General features: G+C 39.8%; 2 long non-coding RNA genes across 5 annotated transcripts; one reads left to right on the top strand and one right to left on the bottom strand.

The window, feature by feature from the left end:
• Window positions 1–233: 233 nt before the first annotated feature.
• Window positions 234–14,577, top strand: LOC148153526 (uncharacterized). 4 transcript variants are annotated; one of them, XR_015761639.1, is made up of 6 exons: window positions 234–4,958; window positions 5,046–5,164; window positions 10,853–10,978; window positions 11,223–11,396; window positions 11,561–11,753; window positions 12,528–14,577. It is a non-coding gene; the product is annotated as an uncharacterized LOC148153526 (long non-coding RNA). The 4 variants fall into 4 exon arrangements; XR_015761638.1 differs by having other exon boundaries at window positions 234–5,164; window positions 11,584–11,753; XR_015761640.1 differs by having other exon boundaries at window positions 234–5,164; window positions 13,020–14,577.
• On the bottom strand, window positions 6,880–7,779 carry LOC148153527 (uncharacterized). Its single transcript, XR_015761715.1, has 2 exons — window positions 7,314–7,779; window positions 6,880–6,999 (listed from the first exon to the last, which is right to left on the bottom strand). It is a non-coding gene; the product is annotated as an uncharacterized LOC148153527 (long non-coding RNA).
• Window positions 14,578–22,076: the final 7,499 nt, after the last annotated feature.

Genomic DNA, 22,076 nt, shown 5'->3' with positions numbered 1-22,076 from the left:
ACAGACTTTTTCTGAAAAGAAGCCAAGAATAATCCATTATTCTAATTACAGTTACTTATTTTACTTGTAAGTATTTCCACAAGTGTATGAGTAAGTGTAAATATTCTTATAATTAAACCAATATTAATATAAGTATTTTACTCTGGGTTTTATCCAATTACTCAAAAATGTTTAGATTTTATTCTTTAAAATTTTAATGCTTTGAAATAAGGAATAGTCTGAACTATTTTTATTCATATGCAGGTTGGAAACTTACTTCCTCTTTTCTCATGAAGCCTGCTGTTCCTGTTTCATGACTCTCTTTCTGTCTGACTATGATTTTTTATGATTAAATAAACTCTTAGAAATGGCTGTAAATTTACAGCAGAATTCCAGCAGTAACATACTGTTATTCCAAAATACGGTAGGATATTATCAATTTGGTGTCTTCTTCTATTGTCACAATCAAGACTGACGACTGGCAGTAAACTACCGTAAAATAATTGTACAATACAGTTTTGTTCCCAGAAAAGACATTTTACTTGTATTTGCATCTTAGAGAACCAGCATTTAAAGACAATATTAAATGGAAAGAGAAAAATACTTTCCATAATAAATCTTCTAGGGAATGAATTGAAATCTACAGAGCATAATCAAAAGTGTTAGAATACCAGTGTTGGTGTTGTATGTTAAAAATACAATGTTAATTAAACACTTGTTTAGTCAAATTCAAAGATAGGTTTGTCAGTTTCCCTAAAGAAATAGTGTTTGATAAAAAGTTGCTCCCACAATCTGTGACGTCACATGTTTGCCCTGGAGACAGCAGTATGACGTCTTGTCTGGAGCTTATCATAACAAGGTAAGTTCCCCAAAGCTATTAAAACATGCTCTTTATGTTCTCTCTTTAATGTATTTATGTAATGTAATGGTGATGTATTGTCTCAATGTGCATAACTCCCTGGCGGACATTATGCCACAATGTATGCTGCGTTTATACTGTTACATCAGGGCCGAGCGCAAATCGTGACACCGCACCTACTAATAGCACTTCCGGTGGCAGGTGTCATTACGCGCCACAAGTGCCACTGTTTTCGGGACTAGCTGCCAGTGTTGTCACTGACTTCGGCTGACGTCGGCTGACCTCGGCACCTCATACTGGCACTTCCGCTGACACCTGCCATTAGTGTCACTGCTTTCGGGGCTAGCTGTAAGTGTTGCCACAGGCTTCGGAAAATGGACCACATATCCCATGATGCTTTATTACTAGTCGAAGAAGAACTTGAAGACAGACGAAGAAGAAAGAATTTAATAAGAGTTTTTTTTCGCAGAAAGACCTATGTTAGCTGAATTCCTACACTTTTTCGTATGTCATTATGTATGATTCGTTCATCCTATTTATTCACTAAAGTTCATCTGAATAATCCAGCCGACTCCTTCCGTCTTTGAATTAATCGAATACACAGCAGGTATCAGGGATGCCATTGGTTTCAGCACCTTTGTAACAGCTGAGTCTGGCCTCCACTAGAGCTGCCATTAGGTGTCCAGGATGTTTCAGAGCTGTCACAACTGGTACCGATGTTTTGGGGGATGGCAATGACAGTTTTTGGAAAACGTGTTACTTATATTGCCTGTTTATAAATTTTTATTTCAATGGTAATTGTATTGGTTAATTATCCTTGAATATTTTTTACTTAATTTAATTGAAGGAAGATGGCCAAAGTAACTGAATCTACCACTAAGTGTCACTATTACAGTGGAACCTGTTGAACCCCGTTGGGTTGCCAGATAGGGCTTTGGCCAAGATGGAAATACGTAGTAGTTGTGTAAAACTTGTAGAAATTAATAAAGTTTGAAAAATAATTTTTAAACGTAATGATTATTGTAGGAGCAGATTAGGAATTTCTGTATTCCAAATGGTTTGGGTCACATGATCTGTCAGCTGTCTATTTAGGTAGCATCTGGTGTTGATGATGACAGGTGTGTTCCACCCAAAAGGGGGAAACAGTTTTTGACCGCAACGCAATACTAACGTGACGTAATGCTACCGCTATTGAATTAAATGCTGTGTGGATTGCTGAAACTATGTATGCGGTGTTATTGACAACATGTTAGAGGAATGATTTGTTGTACAAAGGAAATAAGATGATGATTGCCGAGTCATGGAAATAAATGGATTACCTGCACTAACATCAAGGACGGCTCTCATTTCAATTAAGCGGATAAGTGATCGGCGTGTCAACTTTACCCCGGTGTACCACCTCAGGGGCTTAAAGCTTTGGCTTAGCCTCTACAATTATAATTTCTCATGGATGAATAATAAGTTATTTGATCCTGATGTAGTAAATTCACACGTTGACTAAACATGAATTTTACAGAAGACTTCAAATGATTTCAGAGGGATTTTATAATACACAAATATTTTAGTTCTTGGCTACTGAAAACTTAAATCATATGTTATTACTGTTTAAAGTATTTACATATGGCTAATAAATATTGACAAATCAATTACTATGCATATACTTTGCGACATAAACTTTAAAAAATGTTGAAACATATCTGCCAAATAAAATAATATGTAAGCAGCACAATTTTCTTTGAAAAAAGCATTTTCATCTTAAGTAAAACCCAAAGTAATTTTTATTTCCAAAAATATGTAACAATCTTGTTCTTAATGCTGCTTAAGATTCACACATTGTCAAAGTTTTTGAGGTGTACATACTTTGTGTTTTGACTTATCAATATTCAATATTAGTGTAAAAATTTTGAAGGTGGTTTAACTAGAAAGTGAAAGTCCTCCTGCTGCCTTGAAAATGCTGTTGAAATGCATTTTGTAGCTCAGATTTTAGTCATTCTCTCATCTTTGAATAAGAAACTTTGAAGACAATGAACAGAACCAGAAACAAACACAGAGAAGCAACCTTCATGTATGCCACACAAATCTGTAATGTACTTGACAAATAATGAAAAATAGCAGATTAAATTTATTAAATAATAACAAGTAATAACTATTTAAAACTGGTTAACAGGCATTTTTGGAAAATTATGATAACATGTTTTTTGAAAAATTGCATTATCTTAAATAAAACACTGAAAGTTATAATGGCTGCCTGGTCTATTAGATAATAGACCAGGCAGCCACTATAACTTATGACATCCTGTGAACTGTCATGGAACCATGCTGAACATAATGTCACTCTGGAATTGTCAATATCTCATGTTGCCACTGTCACAAATATTAACTAATAAGTCAATATTAGTGAACTTACCCGGTTTAATAATCAATAGCATTATATTAAGATCCCTGTATGAAAATAATTATAATCCGGAACTGACAGGAGCTTGTCAGCACTGACATACCATGGCAACCGAGTGTCAGTTGTAGTGGTAGGTACCTAGTGGTAGCTATTATCAGCTGTTGCAGAAGAGGTCCCATCTGACAGTGCAGGAGTTGTCTTTCTCTGTTAAGTCTGAACACCGGCTGTATATTTAAATATGTATGAGAATTATGTTTTAATTAAGATATATTTTATTTCTATTTGTTTGAACTAAAGTTATTCATATGCTACATTCTATCTGAAACAGATAGAGAATGAGGTTAGCAGCCTGTGGCACCCATGGCCACCTTACTTGTGCCACCTTACCCAGTGGTAAGCGCTGAGTGGAGCGGTCGACCGCTCTAAAATGGCCGCCCTAAATCTCATCAGCGAAAATAGGCTAGAGCGGTCCGTGAGGCGTGGGAGGTGCCAGTATGAGGTAGCGGCAACCCTTGGAAGGTGCCGAAGTCAGTGACAACACTTACAGCTAGCCCCGAAAGCAGTGACACTAATGGCAGGTGTCAGCGGAAGTGCCAGTATGAGGTGCCGAGGTCAGCCGAAGTCAGTGACAACACTGGCAGCTAGTCCCGAAAACAGTGGCACTTGTGGCGCGTAATGACACCTGCCACCGGAAGTGCTATTAGTAGGTGCGGTGTCATGATTTGCCTGTATCAAAATAAAGATCTATCTTTAAAAAAAAAAAAAACAAGGTAAGTTCCATGTTAAGACCATCATGGTTTTGATTTTGATTACTTTTTATGAATGCATTAACTTTCTGTTTGTGCAAGGGTATCAACTTATGCTTAACGTAAGTTTATTTGTTTGGGTATCGCTACTGTTCAGTACAGGGAGCTCAAGTCCAGTCCTTGAGAGCTGCCATCCTGCAACTTTAAGACGCGTCCCTGCGCCAATTAACACACCTGAATCAAATGAATGGCTGGTTAGCAGGTCTGTTCGGAGCTGATCCTGGTCTGTTGGAGTAAAGATGCATCGAAAAGTTGCAGGACGGTAGCTCTCGAGGACTGGACGTGAGCACCCTTTGTTTATTGTTTTTGTTAGCAGCTAAAGCTAGCCAAGCAAGTGTAGCATGAGGTGTCGGTGGTTAAACGAACATTAAAACTGTCAGAAAGGCCGTTTGAGTTAACATTATTTAGCTGCGGAGTCGTTTTCTTGAGGTTTTCGGCTATAGACGGCATAATGGGGAGAGTGGCTGTGCTGGACCGGTGGTTTGATCTATGCGAGCAAAGCTAAGCAAACATGTTTTTTGTCTCTATAAATAATAATTATAATAAACAATGACATATTGGCTTCCTCTTTTTTTCTTCATTAGTACGTCATGTTGGTGACTGAAGCCTGTTATGATGACTTCAACACATTTCTTCTGACAGAAGAAATCCTCTCCATAATGTTTCTATAAGCTGACTAATTTCTATAATGCCTAATGTCTGAGTTGTGTTCATGGTAATTATTTCTGACATTTTTATGCTTTATGTTGTAGGAGGTGAAAAATGCTCTCCAGGGTAAACCGGGTGGATAAAGTATTTTGAATGACTGTGATTCAAAATGCTTTTGAATCACAAAAGTATTGTGATTCAAATCACAATACTTTACTTTCACAATACCCACATATGTGGGTCACAACATATGTGTGACCCACCCACTCAAGTGGGTCTGGTTAGTTTTGTTCACTTCTCTTTAAAATGTTTAATTATTATCCTAATGTGTCTGCTATTTATCCTGTTGTTCCTCCAGGCTGGGAAAACCAGGAATTCTTCTGTTGGTTCACGTGCTTCATCCTACATCCAAAGGCCACAAGAAGAATCCAAAACAGCTCATGTCAAACTGTGGACCATGTTTTCAGATATGTGCAGGTATGTGGTAATTCTGATGATCCTACTTCTTTGTAGAAGCATTTTCTCATTGGCTTTGTTTGCTATCTGAATGTAGCTGTGCTACTAAATATATTGGTATCACTATTTGAAGGGGGTTGAATAAGACTGTCATGACACTGTCATAAACATGACATAACACCTGTCATGAACATCAATAAGTCTTCATGAATACTGTTGTCATAAAGCGTCATTCAGTAAATAATGACACTTTTAATACAAAGCTGACATTATTCAAAATGTCTTTGTTATGACAACTTGACATTAACCAAGAAATCATGATCTAACATAAATTTGTTATAATAGTAGTCATAATGATTTAATTATTACACTGGCAAAAGCTTTAACAAAACAATGATTAATATTTCCACTCCCTGAAATAAAGCAAAACAAGTAGGACAAGCAATAAAGATTTAATTAAGCTTTATTACACGGTCAAATGATTTAATAACAGACTCATTAACAATTTCTTTTACATCAACTAAAGTGGAACAAGTAGCACCAGTTATGAATACGTCATTAAGTGTTATTACAGTGTCATTAATATTAACTTTTACCTCAAGTAAATTGAAACTAGTAGCAACAATTATAAAGCTGTAATTTAGTATTACAGTGTCAAATGCAATGCTAACAGAGTTATTGATATTAAGTCTTACCTCAAATGAAGTGAAACACACTGGACTACTTATAACTACCATCATAACTGTAGAACAAACCCTTTGTACATTGGAATAAAACAAAAGATAACTTGTTCTAAGATAACAGAGGGTTTAATGTCTGGTCAGTATATTGTTACTCTGAAATGCTGATTGAAAAACTAAAACAGAATTACTTATTCTTTAACTTAAGAAAATAGGTTCTTTCAACAGTAACATTTTTTGCTTTGATTATGTCAGCCATCTCCTTCGTTATATCCTTCCTGTAATGCTCTGAAAACAGGAGATCTTCTTCTTGTCTTCATTTTCTGGCAGCAGCTCTTTGAAGGTGTCCAGAAATGCTCAGAAATTACAGCTGTTCTTGTAATAGTTAATCATGGAGAAAGCCTTTTCATGAATTCAAACTTGGTGAATCTCTTCTGGACATTCTCATAGTCGGTGATGACTCAATTCATTGTGGTCACTTAAAAAAAGAACAAAAACGAAAAACGATGTCATCATATTCCAGCATTTATTTAAATACCATTTCAAAAATGTCCCTTGCTGCTCACTGTCAGAATGGTAGACTGGCAGACAAATGCCTAGTTAACATGACTGGTTGTTATAAAGTGCAATACAATTATTTCTTAATACAAGTGGAATAATAACTGGAGCTGAACAAAATTATTCTGATCAAATATTTGTCTGGCAGAAGTTCAGACAGACTGCCACTGTTATTCGAATGCATCATTTAACATATAGTTTTAGGCACATGAATTCATCTTTTTACTTAATGAGCATTCTAAGTTATTTCTAACCAGATACTCTAACTTAGGGTTGTTTGCAAGAAGCTTATTAATAAATAAATAGATTTAACATCAGTTTTAGTTATCTAAAACGTAACTTAACTCAGCTGGTGAATGTTGATTCCTGCTCCCCATTCCCCACTTACCTGGCTGTCCCACCCCACTTCACATAGTGAAAATATTAACACAAAAATGACTTACCTCATTTTCTTGGGGAATATTTCATCTGCTTCTTTCTCTTTGGTCAAGTAGGAACTTCTTTCTCTGGTGGCTGGTCCTTATTATCATCCTCCACACTCGTAGCATGTCTTCATTAGCCAACTTTGTCCTCCCCACCATGTGTCCTTAGGCTAGCCTGGGTCTTCATGTGGCTAAACTTGCCAAAGCAAAGAACACAAACTCTGTGTCACATCAGCCAAGTCGCTAAATAATGCACATGAAGGATAACTTTGACTAATATATTAGCTTTTAATTTGCTAGATTAAAATTGGAGGGGGACAAAACAATTTGCCTGTCTTTAAAATATATTTAATATTAAGGGCTAACGTTACAGTAATTGTGTTTAATAACTTTAGCTAACATTAACTTACAGCAAGGTAGGATTGGCTTGAATTGCTTATAGCTAACATGAAAGAGAACATAGACAATGTTATTTTCTCAAAGAAAATGTAAAGTTAATAAGACACATACCTCATATGTATTAGGTATCAAACTTCGGCTTCTTTTTAAACAGGAGGTCTGGCCGTTATAACCATGTACATAATATAAAGATAGACCCTCATGGACCGCTCTCGCCTATTGTCGCTGACGAGATTTAGGGCGGCCATCTTGGAGCGGTCCACCACTCCACTCAGCGTTATGTGTTTAGCAGCACAATGACGTATCAGCGCATTTAATCGATCATAACACACTTTTTTGTTACTGTAAACCATATTCAAACATCTATCAAAGCAACATTTATAAACAATTGTATTATTTAAGTATGTTTTTAATACATAGTTCATCATATTTAAATATGCTTAGTGGCTATAACAATAGAATAGGACTAGAATATTCTGATATTGATGTATGAAGAGCATATTACAAAGCACACAGCCGTTCATAATTTATTTAATAAATTATTTAGTAATATCAATACATATTTATATAACTATACAAACACTAAATAAATAAAGGTTAATGGCACAAATAATGATTAATACTGAATAATATATATTGGATACATGTTTATATGTATGTGTATACATACATATGTATATGTTTTCCAGCTTCAGTGATTCAGTAGCTGAGATTGAGTCCAAAATCTGATGTGAGATTCATCCGTGCTGCAGTGAATCCGTCTCTCTTTATAGATTTCTCCCTCTTCTTCCTCACATCGTGTCTTTAGGAAACTTTCAAAACAAAAACGGAAGATTTGGGATGTATCTTACTATTGAAAGAATTACATATAAATAATAGTCTTTACCACCTGTGTAAACTTTGCTGGTGAATGTTATAACACATAATATAAGTTTTATAATATGTGTTGTTTCATTTCTAATATAGGCCCTTGTGTCAGATGATCTAAGTCAATGTTAGAGAATAATTAATTTCTTTATATTTACAGAATCTCAGTTAGCCTTCATAGCGGGGCTGAACCCGTATTACACCAAGCACTGTAGCTAATATTAGCTGGTATCTCAGCTAATATTAGCTGAGATATGTCCACCGGTACTTATGTCTCACCGGTGGACATAAGTACAGTAAAGTAATATTCTAATCACAATATATACACAATAATATGTCCATCTTACTTGTGAAATGTTGTCTGTGGAGCCCTCACATCAATAATCCATAGATCCGAACAACAATATCCCTCAATGCTGAGGCATCTTCTGCTGTTTTGATTGAGCAAAGTAGGAGGGACGACCGCTCCAAGATGGCCGCCGTATTTCCTGCGCCGGAGCGGCCAATGCGGGGTCTACTCTTATATTATGTCTATGGTTATAACTTGTGTTAGGTTTGTGCCACAATATGGAAGATTTCTTCTTCACCAACACACTGCACGTCTGTTCGTGCACTGCTGCCTCTCACTGGTGGAGATGGTGTATTGCACTACTTAGCTCTTGTGTTTAGAAATGGGGTCCATACCAACCGACCCCACACACGTAAAACTTTTATCATTTGCCACAGTTCTCTACGTTTGCTTCAGTCCTCGCACGCACAAGGGTTAAAACAGCCTTAAATAATGTTTCAAATGCTAAGTTCATAAGTGCTTTGTAGACATCTTGCTGTAAAACTTTAGGATTGATTAAATTAAGAAAATTAAGACTAAACAACATGGCAGAGCTTTATAATATTACTACATAAAGCTAATTTTTAAAGTTTAATCGGTAATACTTTTATAACAAATTTATGTCAGATCATGATTTCTTGGTTAATGACAAGTTGTCATAACGAAGACATTTTTGTCTAGATTAATGACAAGTTGTCATAATGAAGATGCAACACAGATGAGAAGGGTATTTTATATATTAGATGAATGGGCCAATAGGTTCGACTATCGGAGCATAGTGGGGTGTTTAAATGACACACAAAGGCAGTTAAATGAATTTAAAAAAAAAACAACTGGCTTTAGTGACATAAACCATGAAATTAACAAACAGTTATACAAGACACACAATTATGAAAATAAAATTACACACAATAAAATACAAAAAAAAATAATACAAATACTTGGCCAAGTGCTAGTTCTCAGTTTTGAATCTTTTGGGTGCACCCTGGTAATCTGAATTCTAAATCGTAATAGGCAACAGATCAATCAGTTCCAGTTCCAATTAGGTTCAGCTCAACACCATTCACATGAGGAGAATTTCCTACACAGCAGTTTGTTACAAAGTACCAAATAAAAACCAGTCCAAAAGGTGAGATCAGAAATTCCAGGATTAAACAATAAAAAGAAAAATGTCAGTCAGTGGTCTCACTCATAACTAACTGTGTGTGAAGATGTGAGTGGTACCAGCCTACCACACCGTGGGGTGCAGCAGGACTCCAAATGGGAAAGAAGGAATCCAGGAATCCAGTTCTTTCTAAGTCCAGGTGGGAAGGCTCGCCATCAAAGTCACAGGAGGAATCCACCTCAGGAACAATCCAGCATAAACAAAAAACCTGACCTGTCAACAGACAGGACCAGCAGAATCATAGGATTTTATTAAGCTGTTCTAGCTTTAATCCTTAAATCATGTTTCTGTATATTTGACATCAATTACTGTAAATTACAAAAGCATTTCTTCAAACAATATTAAACATTACATTTTATCCAAAATCAGTAAAAGTTTACATTTTAATAATCAAATAGTTCAGATAAACAATATTATTCAACAAAAAATGTGATAAACAGAACAAAAACCCAAATGAAAGGCACAGAATATGCTCACCGATCTCAATGCGACACGTTGGGGACAACAATATGGTGGCTCTCAGTCCGGACCCGTGAGGCACTAGATAGTGTAATAAGGCATATTTTTCTTGCTTTAACCTTGATAATATGAGCTTTAATTGTGAACAAAGTAAGAATATAATATAAATTAGGTTTTACCTTCAACTGAACGGAGAACATGAACTTAAACCGTCAGCCTAGTAGCCGTTAGGGCTAAACTAGTAGAAGTTGGCCGTTAGAGCTAACGAGTCAGCTCTAACGGTGTTCAGCAGAAAAAGTTAACTTGTCTTTCCTTTTCTTTTTCTTTCCACTTCACGCATCCAGCTTAGAAGTCGGATGATCTGGGAAAGCGTTTGTTTAGTTGGATAACTGTTTTAAAACAGAGACTCTCACGCTGCCCAGCTTAATCGTTTCCGGATCTCTCTCGCTTACACACTCGATGCTGCGGAAGGGCGGGTCTTGCAGCGGCAGTCTGAATTCTGATTGGTCCAAACTCACTGGAAACTAAACTTCCTATTGGCTAGGTAGACCACCTAGCTTCCCTAACCTCTGTTTCTTAAAGAGGCATCCCCATTTTATGTGGGTTACACCGACATTTCGAATAATGTCAACTTTGTATTAAAAGTGTCATTATTTACCGAATGACGCTTTATGACAACAGTCATAACTATTCATGAAGACTTATTGATGTTCATGACAGGTGTTGTCATGTTTATGACAGTGTCATGACAGTCTTATTCAACCCCCTTCAAATAAAGTGTTACCAATATATTTAATAATTTTTATTATTCATCTTATCATTATGTCAAAGATGCAAGCCAGTGTTGAAGCCTTCCTCATTGCCGTGGAACCAGGACAGCCCTTCCTCCTGCATGTTGGTGAAAACAAGAGCAGCACCAAAGACACTTCACCATCAGTGATCACAAGATCATCCAAGGTAGCTTTTGATGAACTTTCAAAGCACACTTCACCTTCAGTGCAAAGTACCATGAATTCCTCTACAACTTCTGTACATTAATCCAGCCTACAGTTTTCAACAATGATGTGACTTGCACGACAATTGAGGAGTTTAAGATCCTTGCTTTTACTTTACCTGGCAGAGTGGACACTCTTTATTATGATCATCATTTAAATGCATACTGTATCAATAAGAGGATTTGTTTTATGTTCTTCCAATTAAGGACTTAGTTTATTACAGTCCCTGTGGCAAGCAGTTTTCTGCATGGTCAGCATTGAAGGCCATATTGTCTTTGAGAGGGTCCAGCCAACATTCCAGACAGGACAGTGTTCATCTTCTTCATCTTCAGCCTCCAATATCAACATGAGGCAGCCAAGACTTTGGAGTTCATTCAACGGTAAAACCATTCCTATAATAATTTTTTACAATGACATGGTTTTAAAGCAAGTTATGATTAACATTTGACAAAGGTGGTGATGTTTTCTCTTTACGTAATTAAAACAGCTTTATTTATATATTGTACCAGCTGTATTCAAAATGCCTCACTATTTGTATTCTCAGGAATTTTCCCATTTTTGATTTAGTTTTTTAGTCGCTTCATTGGGATTAACCCAGAAAGGGGCACAAAAGCCAGTCATGGGAAGATGGTACCCAAAAAGACAGGAAAGACCATTCAAAAGAAAAAGTGACGGTCAATGTTCAGGTTTCCACCCTCATCAAAAACCTGATGGACTTTGAGTGGCATCTCATTCAGGTTAGTTGTTGTCCTTTTCTTTTATTTGAAATATTTCTGTTTCCATATTATTTAGGATCTAAATTGTATTGTCTTTTTCCATATTGGACGGTGACTTCATCTGCATCTAATCATTAATAGTTCACATTTTAAAACCCTGTTAGAATTCCACATTATTTCAGCCATGTTGAATTTTAGATTTTCGAAGTCATTTTTCTTTGATTTGTTTAGTGATACCCAAAGCATGGATATTTCTTTAAGAACTGTGTTTTTATGTTCATAAGATTGTAGAAATGAATGAGTTAAACCCAGTTTATGTCCCTGTAAACTGAAAGTCTTTAATTTTTATTCCAGTGTTAGTGAAACTATATATTGACTTTGAAGGCCTATATTTTACCAGTTCTCTGAGGAATGGTTTTGTTATTTGTTTTGAATGTTTCAATATACTGGAAATATATCTGGTTTGAGGCACAGTGGTGCCTTTAAATAAAAATTATGTTCTGAAGGTTGCTTATCACATCCTCTTCTGTGTTATGTGAAGTTCTGATTATGCAGATTTTGCATTTTAGAACCGCGCCAATTGTAGCACTTCTAAGAAGCCTACACTGGGTCAGGTATTAATGTTCTATCGTAAAACTAAGAATGTACTTTAAAAAGTAGCATTACAGTTTTCTTTGCAGTAGCTTACTCATAAAGTGAATGCAGTAGTAAAACTAAATTTACTGTAAAAATACTGGAACGCTACTATTTGAAGGTATATTTACTTTCACCACTGTATTTTACGGTGGCCAACAGGTACAAACACCCAGCAAAGACAAGAAAAACACATGCAACAAAAAAGAGCTGCAAACAAAAAATGCTGAAAACAGAAGTGATCCAGACCACTAGACGGAGTCAAACAAAGAACATCTGTGTCCGAAGTCAGGGTTTGCTTCTTTGGGTCCTCAACGACCGGAAGAGAGAAGCTGTAGCTTTCAGCTAGCTGCTTAGCCTCTACCTTGGCATTATGTTGCTTAGCAACCGTGACCACGTGAATCACATAGCGGCGAAGGAACAAAAAAATGGACTCGAAGTATGTTTTGTTTTTTTTTTTTCTCTATAACTCTTCACCTTTTGTAATAAAGGCATATTAAAAAAATCTTAGTCTGATTCTAAAATGTTCAAACACGTGTAGCACATTTAGACAAGGAATGTAAGAAAAGTATCCCTTTTCAAATACTCTCCAAATCTCTAGCTGCTGCTGCGCAGCAGGATGCTCCGCTGACTCAGCAACGGCTCTTTTTGCAGGATGAACCAACATGCAGACTGCGGCAGAGATCGCCTCTCAGATCCTCAGATTGAAGCTTTAACTTCGTTTCCAGATGTTGTCAAATAGTATTTTTATAAGAGCGTAAAGCTGCCAGGTTAAGCTTCAACAGCAAAGTGGTGCTGGTCAGTTGGATGGAGGAAAAGCCCAAAATCATGCCACATTGTTGCACATTACTCTGGTAGTGTTTTTTTTTCTTTAAAAAGAAATTTGGACTATTTGGACCTTGAATGATCTGAGAAAATGATTTCTCGCCTCTTGTGTTTTCTTTCCCTTCGGGGTCACGTGCAACATTTCTGTTTAACTCCTGTTGAGAAAAATGATTATTTTTAGTGTTTATTATAGTTTAATCTTTTTGAACAAATCTTTAAACTTTGAACAGGTTTCTGTTAGTGATTTAAAATTAAACTATGGCTGGGTAAGTATTCAAAACTACCAAGGAAAATGGGGTGATCTGCAGAGCTTCTCCTTGGACCCCTGTGGTCGTAACACATAGGACAGGAGGCCATGGATTAACATATGCAGGAAGGTAGAGGCCAGTATCATTTAAATTACCTTGGGAAACAGGAACTTACCGAGTTCACAGAAGATCAGAATTCTTCTGTGAACATCTGGGTTATGTGAAGATTTTGAACCACTAATAGTTAATTTACAAGATATTTCTTTTAGTTATTGATGGTATGCTCTGACTGAAAATTGTATTATTTAGTTTTAGAATTAATTTAGACGATGGTGAATGGATTTGAAAATTGTATTATTTCTGACTGTTAGAATTAAATGAAAATGTTTTGTTTAGTATTAGAAAATTACTCAGGATTTATGCTAAATGGGGTTTTGGAAAATGATCGTGTTAACTTGTATACTTAGGATTGAATATTATGTTTTATAGGTTAGAAAAAGGAATTGTACCTCATTTTGTTCTGTTGATTTTATGTGTTATTTTTGGTTTAAGGCAGGACTCAATCTTTTGGGATGCTGAGTGCAGAAGAGCAAAACTGAGTTTGTTAACATAAACTTTCCTTAAATTAATTACAAAATTTAAGTTTGTTCCTGAGAATTTATGTAGGGAGAGATAGCGGGAGAGACTCCGGCTTTCACACATATCTGTGAAATCCTTTTCTCAGTATATCCTTTATTTAGATGGTTTTAAAACCGCAGGAGTTCAGGATGAGGCTCTCCTCTTCGTTTGTTAGACAAAAGAGCAAATGGCCTTTGTTCACTGCAGTAAATTAGGGGAAGTTCTAAGTTTTTCTGAGTGTCCAAGGTAGCTTCCAGTTGGTCAAGCGGAGGTACGCCTTAATTGAATATATTAAAAAGGAAAGACACACCTACATTATAAAAGCTCGTGCCCAGGAGTAATGATTCAGATAGCTGCCACTATTTTGCCTTTTTTGCACCAGCTCTCTCCAAAGACGCGTCTTTGCCTTTTCTATCTTTTTGTCTCAGGTAATGAATGTATGTCTCTGTTGTTCTGCAGTTTTGTTGTTAATTCATAAGTTGTTTCATATTGGATTAAACTCTGTAATTCTGTGACGTCAACACGCATTGTTGTTTTCCTTGTGGCTACACGTGGCCCGCCGAGAGGACCTGGGATCCAGAGGAAGAGAGAGAGCCAAACTTTTTCCAAAGTTAACCAATTTATAAATTCTTCCTTAACACTCCAAGTGCCTCTGGAGTTCCCACGTGAGGTGCTTTGGGCTTGCCGCCTCATGTGTGGCAGCAGTTTTGGCATCAGACACAGATGTTTGCCTGCACACCTCATTGTTTTTGTTGTGCATGGTGATAATAAAGCTATATGGACGTTAGCCGGTAGTCTTTTTCTTAAAATAAGTTGTTCGGCACTATTTGCCTTTATGACAACAATCCAACAGAAAAGTTGTAGAGAGAAGGGGCAGGAGAGAGAAAGAAGCGAACCAAAGGACGAGAGTCAGATTCCGAACTACGGCGGTCTAAAGGGACACCGCACTGCGCCACGCAACACCCCTATTCAGGTAGCCTTTGCAGAAGTTTGCAGTTTCCCTTTGATGAATTATTAAAATTTAACACAATTCGAACTGTCTCAGGAACTCACCTAGTTTATCTTCTGTCATTTTCTTGGAAAAATTAGTTTGGACCAAATGTATGCTTTACACGCAGATCCGTTACCATAACAACCGAGTAACAACATATCCCATAGCTGACAGAACAGGCACTGCGTTAAGTATCAGGATTCAGCGCCAAAAACGCAAACATTTCCCACAAAAAGTGTCCCAATGATCCTAGGAGCTATGCTGTCGAGGGCTTCATGCCCCTGGTAGGGTCACCCAAGGCAGACAGGCCTTGGGTGAGGAACTAGACTAAGCGCAGCCCGAAGATCCCTTATGACGGACAAGAACGTTGGACTTGGTGTTCCCACACCTAGACGCTTGTCACCGTGGCCCCACTCTGGAGCCAGGCCTGGAGGTGGGGCACGTTGGCGAGCGCCTGGTGGCCGGACTTTTACCTATGGAGCCTGGCCAGGCTCAACCCGAACAGGAGACGTGGGTCCCCTTTCCAATGGGCTCACACACCAGCCGGAGCTTGTGGGGAAAAAAGGTTCTGGTGAGAAATAGTCGGTCTCACTTCAATGCATGGCTCTGGTTCTGGAACCAGTCTCCTTGAGAGGGGCTGGATATACTTCCACTTTGGAGTTGCCCAAGGTGAGAGGCGCAGGGCAGGAGTGGGCATACTTGTTGCCCCCTATCTCAGTGTCTGTGCATTGGGATTCAATCTGGTGAATGAGAGAGTAGCCTCCTTCCACCTACTGATGGGGGGACGGGTTCTGACTGTTTTCTGTGCTTACGGGCCGAACAACAGTTCAGATTACCCACCCTTCTTGGAGTCCTTAGAAGGGGTACTGGAGAGTGCTCCTCCTGGGGACTCCCTTGTTCTGCTGGCAGACTTCAACGCTCACGTGGGCAATGACAGTGAGACCTGGAGAGGCGTGGTTGGGAGGAAAGGCCTCCCCGATCTGAACTCGAGTGCTGTTCTGTTGTTGGACTTCTGTGCTCATCACGGATTGTCCATAATGAACACCATCTTCAGGCATAGGGGTGTCCATATATGCACTTGGGACCAGGACACCCTAGGTCGCAGTTCGATGATCGACTTTGTCATAGTTTTATCGGATCTGTGGCTGTATGTCTTGGACACCTGGGTGAAGAGAGGTGCGGAGCTGTCCACTGACCACTACCTGGTGGTGAGTTGGCTCCGGTGGTGGGGGAGGAAGCTGGTCAGACCTGGCAGACCCAAACATGTAGTGAGGGTCTGCTGAGAACGTCTGGTAGAGTCTCCTGTGAGTTTTAACTCCCATCTCCAGCAGAACTTTGAACACATTCCAGGAGAGGTGGGGGGCATTGAGTCTGAGTGGACCATGTTCCGTGCCTCCATTGTCAAGGCGGCTTATCGGAGCTGCGGCCACAAGGTTGTTGGTGCCTGTCACGGCGGCAACCCTCGAACCCGGTGGTGGATATCTTCGGTGAGGGATGCTGTCAGGCTGAAGGAGTGCTATCGGGCCTTTTTGGCCTGTGGGACTCCAGAAGCAGCTGAGGTGTATTGGCATGCAAAGTGGCATGCAGCTCGGGTGGTTTCTGAGGAAAAAACTCGGGCATGGCGGGAGTTTGAAGAGGCCATGGAGAAAGACTTCCGTACGGCTTCGAGGCAATTCTGGTCCACCATCCGGACTAGAATCTCAGGAGGGGGAAGCAGTGCAGCACCAACACTGTTTAGAGTGGGGATGGTGTGCTGCTGACCTCGACTCGGGACATTGTGGGCTGGTGGGCAGAATACTTCGAAGACCTCCTCAATCCCACCAACATGCCTTCCATTGAGGAAGCTGAGCCTGGGGACTCTGGGTTGGGCTCTCCAATCTCTGGGGAGGAGGTCGCCGAGGTGGTTAACAAACTCCTCGGTGGCAGGGCCCCGGGGGTGGATGAGATCCGTCGGAGTTTCTTAAGGCTCTGGATGTTGTAGGGTTGTGTTGGCTGATGCGACTCTGCAGCATTGCATGGACATCGGGGGCAGTTTCCCTAGATTGGCAGACTGGGGTGGTGGTCCCCCTGTTTAAAAAGGGGGATCGAAGTGTGTGCTCAATTTACAGGGGGGTCACACTCTTAAGCCTTCCTGGTAAGGTCTATTCAGGGGTCCTCGAGAGGAGGGTCCATTGGATAGTCGAAACTCGGATTCAGGAAGAGCAGTGTGGTTTTCGTCCTGGTCGTGGAACACTGGACCAGCTCTACACCCTCAGCAGGGTCCTGGAGGATGCATGGGAGTTCGCCCAACCAGTCTACATGTGTTTTGTGGACTTGGAGAAGGCGTTCGACCGTGTCCCTTGGGGGGCTTTGTGGAGGGTTCTCCGGGAGTATGGGGTGCCGGGCCCTTGGATACGGGCTGTCGGGTCCCTGTATGACTGGTGTCAGAGTCTGGTCCGCATTGCCGGCAGTAAGTCGGGCTCGTTTCCGGTGAGAGTTAGACTTCACCAAGACTGCCCTTTGTCACTGATTCTGTTCATTACTTTCATGGACAGAATTTCTAGGTGCAGCCGAGGGATCCGTTTTGGTGGCCTTAGGATCGCATCTCTGCTTTTTGCAGATGATGTGGTCCTGTTGGCTTCATCAAGTTGTGATCTGCAGCTCTCACTGGAGCGATTCGCAGCCGAGTGTGAAGGGACCGGGATGAGGATCAGTGACTCCAAATCCGAGGCCATGGTCTTGAGCTGGAAAAGGGTAGAGTGCCTTCTCCAGGTCAGGGGGGTCATCCTGCCTCAATAGGAGGAGTTTAAATATCTGGGGATCTTGTTCACGAATGAGGGAAGAAGGGAGCGGGAGATTGACAGGCGGATTGGGGCAGCGTCCACTGTGAAACGGGCGCTGTACCAGTCTGTCGTGGTGAAGAGAGAGCTGAGTCAAAAAGCGAACCTCTCGATTTACCGGTCAATCTACGTTCCCATCCTCATCTGTGGTCATGAGCTTTGGGTCATGACCGAAAGAACGAGATCATGGATACAAGCGGCTGAAATGGGTTTCCTCTGCAGGGTGTCTGGACTCTCCCTTAGAGATAGGGTGAGAAGCTCGGTCATCTGGGAGGGACTCAGAGTAGAGCCGCTGCTCCTCCACGTCGAGAGGAGCCAATTGATGTGGCTCGGGCATCTGGTCATGATGCCTCCTGGACGCCTCCCTGGTGAGGTGTTCCGGGCACGTCCCACCGGGAGGAGGCCCCGGGGAAGACCCAGGACACGCTGGAGGGACTATGTCTCTCAGCTGGCCTGGGAACGCCTTGGGATTTCCCCAGAGGAGCTGGAAGAAGTGGCTGGGGAGAGGGAAGTCTGGGCCTCCCTTCTGAAGCTGCCGCCCCTGCGACCCAACCCCGGATAAGTGCAAGAAAATGGATGGATGGAAGCTTAAATTTTTCAAATAGCTTTTCGTAGGATAAATGTGTAAAACTTTGAAATGAATCTTGTATTGCATTGTTTATTCTTCTCCAATTAATGAAGCTAGGTTCTAATGAATTTCACTGAGAAGAGAAAACAGGAACCACATCTACTGTCAACAATGTCCCCGATGCACGATGAGATGAGCTCACGACTGTTGGAAACCGTGAGCAAACACAGTGAGTTGTCGGAAGTCGTTAGTTTGCTGGCTTAGCAATTTGATATCCTGGGGCCTCATGCATATAAGACTGCGCAGTTTTGACACTAAAACTTGGTGTACGGAAAAATTTAGAAAAGTGCAGCACACAAAAAAAATGGGATGCATAAAGCCGTGCGCACGCACGTGGCCGCGCACTTTTCCTTTATAAATCCTAATTTGCGGGAAATAGAACGCAACTGCTGGTCTGCTCTGTCGCCACCCATAAATACATATGTAAAATTAGTATAAATACTCAGAAGTCTGCCACCACGTGAACAGTAACCATGGCAACGTCCTTTTTCGTAGCAGTATGAGTATTTATAATAATAATTCTATATTTTATGTAAAATGTGCTTTCAGAGCACAAGGTCACCTCACAAAAACAAAATAATACATTTTAAAGAAAAAAAAAATTCTAATTAAAAAAATAAATAGAGATTGTGCAAATGCCTGTTAGAAACGTAGAACGTCCAGCAGGGACTTAAAGACAGACGGCGTGTCAGAGAGTCCTTTGAGTGGGAATGTGGACATTTGTAGTAGAATCATGTGCAGAAGTTGTACGTTTACAGAATAGAGATGATTTCTGTCCATAAAGGCGCATTCACAAACCGGGCGGCTCCACTGAAGGATGACAGCAGTTGCACCGGTACTGGTACGGGTACCACAGGGCTCCTTCTTTAAGTTCTGCTCTGAGGTCCAGGATGATCAGTCTGGATTAATCTAAATGTTAATAAACCATCATCAACATTTCCCAGCAGATCAATATGATCTCTGATCAAATCTCTCCCTCTGAATCCTTCCATTGGGAATGTTCTCCACCAAAGCACTGTGCCACAATTACATTGTGCTGCGTAATTGTGGTGCAGTGCAAAGGTTTGCCCCTTTGCGCAGCTACCGTGTTTCCCCGATAGTAAGACACCCCCGATTGTAAGACGTATCGGGGGTTTCAGGGGGGTCGACTAATATAAGCCGTACCCCGAAAGTAAGACATATGTCTTACTTTTCGGGGAAACACCTCTCATCTAGCTGCGCGCCGCCTCCTGCCCACGTCCGCACCATCCCCCTCTCCATACGTCGCCGCGTCTGCCACCTCCCTCTGATCTTAATGAGCGCCGCCTCCTGCCCACTTCCGCGTTTTATGGTTAAAACAAAAAATTCGACAATTTTTTTCCAATATAAGCCATACCCCGAAAGTAAGACATAGTGGGACTTTTGGGGATAAAAAGAAAGTAAGACACTGTCTTACTTTCGGGGAAACACGGTACTTATGTACGTGTGATTGCATACACACCTTGATCACCTTAAAATAATCAAACCTGTTTGGAGTTAATCTGCTGATCCAACCCCGTTTTCTTTTTTAATGAGAATGAAATTCCTCTATAGATGCAGTTCACGTCCTTTTATTTTTATTTTCTTTATTTTTTCTGGGCGTTATGTTATTGTCTGAGGATAAATGCGGTTCAGTTTCATCGTTTACGTTTAAACAATTAAATATTAAAATCATGAAAAAACATCGGATTTGATGCTTCTTGGTCTAAATATCTGAATGTCGTCAGATTTCAGTGTATTTAGGTGAGTTTTGATGCTTTGTAGTTTATTGTCCACAGAAAACGTTTGTGTGACTGCAGCACATTTTCACATACATGTCGACTTGTACGTGAAATACGGCACTGCACATTTTTTGTACGCACGCCACTTTATGCATGATGTCCCTGGTCAGTTAGCCTGCGGCACTGAGCCATGTTTCTGGACTGAGCAACTCCGGAAGCATTCAACCAGATGATTCGATACACTCAGATGGTGTCCAAACATGCAAAAAGTTCATTTAAAACACATTAATCAGGTAAGAACACCACAGTAATGTTAGTTCATCTACTATGAATAAAAAGTGGTTTCATGAAAATATAAGAAATCTGGGGGAAAAAAAGCTTCTACAAAAGGAAAAGTCACACCTTACACATTCTCTTCAAATATCCTTGATGTTTTTTGTTTTTCAACTAAACTGAAGGGGATTCAGGCTTGCCCATCCTACTTGGAAAGCTGCCTTTAATTACATTAAAGTATTATCAGTTTCCCCCTTTTTATTTTCCATCTCAATTTATTAATTATGCACTGCCAATTTTATAGAAGATGATGGGGGGAGTGCACAGAGGAAAAGAAGAAAAGAAAGAAGAAAGCAGAAGTAAATGAATATGTAGAGAAAGACTTGATGTGTACATAGAACATGGAAAAGGAAGAAGCGTACCCACTTCATCAAATGTAATCTGTGCAACAATAATCAAAAAAACAACCAGAGATGCTGAGGAAAGCTGGACTGATGAGCCATTGATCATTGAACCACTGTACATTATGTAAATGCTCCTAAATACTGTAAGATCATTTGAGAATTAACTTTTATACTTTTATCAGCATAGATGTTTAGAGCAGTAAGAACAGTGGAACATACTTTCATGTTGACTGACTTGCAGCATGTTGCGTGAATAAAAGTTCAGTATTAGCAGATGTTTTGATGAATTTATTTTCAGACTGACAGGAATCATAAAGTCAGAGTTAAATGTTTGCTTTTTCTCATAAGTCTGTATGAGCTATTAAGCAAAGTGGTTGACATTCAGTACAGTGTGTGATAAGTGTAGAATTTTTACAAAAAGTTTAAATTTGGTAAAACCTATGGGCTGAGGTGCCAGACTTTGTCACTCTATTCACTGACTTATCCCAGCTTTTGGATGTGTGTGAAGTTAGTTTCTGAGTTTTTCTGAACACTTCACCTGAATTTTGACCTAGAGGGGAAAAAGTTTATATTTTGATATTTTTTAAATGGAATTTATCTGGAGAGATTGTGTCTTTCAGCCAAAATGACTGTGCATGTGTGTGTGTGTGTGTTTGTGTTCCAATGTTTGTGTATGTAGTTAAGGTGGAGTGCATGCTACTTTTTCCACTTTTCATCTGGAGCTCTTGTCTCTGTAGAGCAAGCTGAGGTTATGAACTGTCCCTGGAGCTAAAAACAATACCACAGGCTTGTGGCTTACTGATGCTTGTGTCATGGTGAAGATAAATGTGACAGTCTGTCTGACCTGCTGGTTGTGAACATATGAATCTTTGTTTTGTGAGTGTGTATGTGGCTGGGGTGTCTATGAAAGAACGACAGAAACTTTCCAAGAAAAAATGGTTCAAAAGGCTTCAGAGGTCTCTCAAATCATATTATATGTTATTGTTACTGCTGGGTCCTGGCTGTAATTCAGTTTGAAGAGAACATCCAGCCTGCATTAAACTGTGAAAATTCATTATTGGCTATATGGACCAATAAACAGCAAGGGATCTGGTAGGGGGTACAGGTAGAAGAGAAAAATGAAACCAATAAATCAAAATAATATTTGCCTGCAACTTCTGCTAGAA

This window comes from Poecilia mexicana, unplaced genomic scaffold (genome assembly GCF_051168715.1).
Source record: "Poecilia mexicana isolate PSO_F unplaced genomic scaffold, ASM5116871v1 scaffold_20, whole genome shotgun sequence".
NCBI classification, from domain to species: domain Eukaryota; kingdom Metazoa; phylum Chordata; class Actinopteri; order Cyprinodontiformes; family Poeciliidae; genus Poecilia; species Poecilia mexicana.
This window is presented reverse-complemented; position numbering and strand designations above follow the sequence as displayed.